The sequence below is a fragment of the Schistocerca serialis genome, chromosome 1 (genome assembly GCF_023864345.2).
Source record: "Schistocerca serialis cubense isolate TAMUIC-IGC-003099 chromosome 1, iqSchSeri2.2, whole genome shotgun sequence".
Lineage (NCBI taxonomy): Eukaryota > Metazoa > Arthropoda > Insecta > Orthoptera > Acrididae > Schistocerca > Schistocerca serialis.
In genome coordinates this window covers 1,265,395,721-1,265,399,742 of record NC_064638.1, presented here as the reverse complement: position 1 = coordinate 1,265,399,742, position 4,022 = coordinate 1,265,395,721, and the positions used below count along the sequence as shown (strand labels likewise).

The 4,022-nt window shown below is 42.7% G+C and overlaps 1 non-coding gene across 1 annotated transcript; it reads right to left on the bottom strand.

Moving 5' to 3' along the window:
* Positions 1 to 2,714: 2,714 nt before the first annotated feature.
* On the bottom strand, positions 2,715 to 2,789 carry Trnas-uga (transfer RNA serine (anticodon UGA)). Its single transcript has one exon. It is a non-coding gene; the product is annotated as a tRNA-Ser (tRNA).
* Between the last annotated feature and the right edge of the window lie 1,233 nt (positions 2,790 to 4,022).

Below are 4,022 nucleotides of genomic sequence, written 5' to 3'. Positions count from 1 at the left end.
ATACTGAGAAAAATGGGGGGTAAGCTATAGGAAGGGCCGGTTCATATATAATATGTACAAGTGATGAAGAATTGTGGGATATACTGAATGGAACGAACTGTCCAATGAGTACAGAAAATGGACTGAGAGTAAACTAAACCGCTACAGACTTAATGGGCTCGACATGTAGACTCTTTCGTACAGGGGGAATGCAGAAACTGATACATTGCACACTTGGGCCATGATTACACTGTTGTATGCGGAAAAACTCGACAAATTCATAGCACGACCCTCTTACATATTAATGCCAGCATGATAGCCTGTCTACCGCCAATGGCAGCGAACGGTATAGATCATAGACATTCAGAACACTCGAATTCTTGGGTAACATTAATTCAAACATTACCTCACCACGCATATCAACTACTGAAAACTTGAATCCAATGGCAGAAACTAGGAATATGAAATGCATGAAACTCTTCAATTGTTTTCTGATCTGTATACTTCCACATACTGCATAGGTAGTTCCACTCATCTGATGAATACTGTACTTTATGTTCAATAGGTTGTGCCTTTTCTACCTTTATACCTACTTCAAAATCGCCGTTCTTCCTAAATTGTACTAAACGCTTTCTCTGAGAATTACTTTCAAAAATTAGTTCATGAGCCCACACGAGTCGTAAATGGTTGCGGAAACACACATGACCTCTTATCCACAAATGATCCTGATCTAATAGAGAGCGTCATGACGGATACAAGGAATAGTGAATACAAGGTCATTGTAGCGAGGCTCAAAACCATATCAACCAAACCTCTATAAATAAACGGAAAATATATCTATTTAAAACAACAGATAAAAATTCGCTTGATGCCTTCGTAAGAGAGAGTCTCCATTCCTTCCAAACTAATTATGTAAGTGTAGACCAGATATGGCAGAAATTCAAAGATTCAATATCGACAGCAATAAATAGATTCATACCGCATAAGTTAATAAGTGGCGGGAGTTATCAACCATGGTACACAAAACACGCCAGACAGTGTTGCAGAAGCAACGGAAAAAGCATGCCAAATTCATAAGAAAGCAAAATCCCCAAGATTGGCTAAGTTTCATGGAAACTCGAAATTTAGTGCTGACGTCAATGAGAGATGCTTTAATAGTTTTCACAATGAAACATTGTCTCAAAATATGGTAGAAAACCCAAAGACATCCTGGTCATATGTAAAGTACACCAGTGACAGAAAACAGTCAATACCGTCACTGCGCGATAGCGATGGAAGTGTTACCGATAGTGGTGCCACTAAATACAGTTTTCCGTAATTCCTTCACGAGAGAAGACGAAGTGTATATATACCAGAATTCGAAACCAAAACAGCTGTTAGCGTGAGTGACATAAAAGTAGACATCTTAGGTGTTGCTAAACAACTCAATTCACTTAAGAAAGGCATGTTTCACGATCCAGATGCTATGCCAATTAGGTTCCTTTCAGAGTATGCAGACAGAATAGCTCCTTTCATAACAATCATATACAACCACTATTTGACGAACGGTCTGTTCCTAAAGACTGGAAACTAGCACAGGTCACAGCAATATTCAAGAAAGAAAATACGTGTAACCCATTGAATTACAGACCCACATCACTGATCTCACTTTGCAGTAGGATTTTGGAGCATATACTGTACTCGAACATTATGAATCACCTTGAAGAAAATGACTTATTGATACGTAGCCAACTCGGATTCAGAAAATATCGTTCTTGTGCAACACAGCTAGCTCTTTATTCCCATGATGTGAAGAGTGCTGTCGACAAGAGATCTCAGATCGATTCCACATTCCTAGATTTTCAGAAAGCTTTTGATACCGTTCCTCACAAGCGACTATTGATACCGTTCCTCACAAGCGACTATTAATCAAATTGCGTGCATGTGGAGTATCGTCTCAGTTATGTGACTGGATTTGTCATTTCCTCTCAGAGAGGTCACAGTTCGTAGTGATAGACGGTAAATCATAAAGTAGAACGGAAGTGATATCTGGCGTTCCGCAAGGTAGTGTCGAAGGCCCTCTTCTGTTAATGATTTACATAAATGATCTAGGTGATAATCTTACCAGCCTCCTTAGATTCTTTGCAGATAACACTGTAATTTACTGTCTAGTAATATCATCAGACGATCAATTCCAATTACAAAACGATCTAGAGAGAAATTCTGTATGTTGCGAAAAGTGGCAGTTGGCACTAAACAAAGGAAAGTGATAGGTCATCCACATGGGTACTAAAACAAATCGGATTAATTTTGGATACACGATAAATCGCACAAATCTAAGGGCTGTCATTTCGACTAAATATCTAGGAATTACAATTATGAGCAACTTAAATTGGAAAGACCACATAGATAATTTTATGGGGAAGGAGAAACAAAGACTGCACTTTGTAGGCTGAAAACTCAGAAGATGCGACATACCCAATAAAGAGACAGCCTACAGTACACTCGTCCGTCCTATGCTGGAATATTGCTGCACGGTGTGGGATCCTTTCCAGGTAGGATTGACGGAGGATATCCGAAAAGGGCAAAGAAGGGCAGCCCGTTTTGTGTTATCGCGCAGTAGGGGTGAGAATGTCAATGAGATGATACGCGAGTCGGGGTGGCAGGCACAGAAACAATGACGGTCTTCAGAATGAGATTTTCACTCTGCAGCGGAGTGTGCTCTGATATGAAACTTCCTGGCAGATTAAAACTGTGTGCCGGACCGAGACTCGAACTCGGGACCTTTGCCTTTCACGGGCAAGTGCTCTACCAACTGAGCTACCCAAGCACGAGTCACGCCCCGTCCTCACAGCTTTCCTTCCGCCAGTACCTCGCCTCCTTCCTTCCAAACTTTACAGAAGCTGCCCTGCAAGATCACTTGCCCGTGAAAGGCAAAGGTCCCGAGTTCCAGTCTCGGTCCGGCACACAGTTTTAATCTGCCAGGAAGGTTCAAGGACGGTCTTCTTTGCGGCGAGATCTATTTACGAAATTTCAATCACCAGCTTTTTCTTCCGAATGCGAAAATATTTTGTTGACACTCAACTACGTAGGGAGAAATGATCATCATAATAAAATAAATGAGAGCACGAACGGAAAGATTTAAGGGTTCCTTTTTCCCACGCGCCATTAGAGTGTGGAATGGTAGAGAAGTAGTATGAAAATGGTTCGATGAACCCTCTGCCAGGCACGTAAGTGTGAATTGCAGAGTAACCATGTAGATGTAGATGTAGATGTAGACTACATTCACACCTTTAGAATCAATAACATATTGGTGAACAGAAGTATCCTGCAAGACTCAGATTCAGGCTGCTGCTATGGGTTCACTGTAGCATAGTCGAACAACACCAGATCAGAAAGGTCGGGAAGACATCCTGTGGGCAACGACTGTGAGAAGATCTGGGAGTCCTCGTTGAGCGCTGCATCAGGCGCTAGTTGCCGCTGCTCTGCTCATCGTCTAGCAACCCCGCATTGGGAAGACATCTTGTGGAGCGTGGCTGCAGTGGTGATACCGCCTCGTGTATGACAACGATAGCAATAATAATGTAGTATAAAAAATACGACATATCATAATATTAATAATCAGATATGGATTGATATAGTGCGCACCATTAGTACGCTCCTTGCCAGCTGATCACCGGCCGGGGTGGCCGAGCGGTTCTAGGCGCTACAGCCTGAAACCGCGCGACCGCTACGGTCGCAGGTTCGAATCCTGCCTCGGGCATGGGAGTGTGTGATGTCCTTAGGTTAGGTTTAAGTAGTTCTAAGTTCTAGGGGACTGATAACCTCAGAAGTTAAGTCTCATAGTGATGAGAGCCATTTGAACCATTTTTGAACCAGCTGATCGTTGATGCCTTTGCTGCTGGACAAGTGATAATGCGCAGGCTATCACATTATTGTGAAAAACATGCTCAAAGGTTTGGGAACTGATCTTGCACATCATTCACTGCAGAGCAGTGGCGCTCGGCATCGGGAGAGGGGGGGGGGGGCTGTGAGGTGGCGGTTGCTTTCATGTTGATAACACG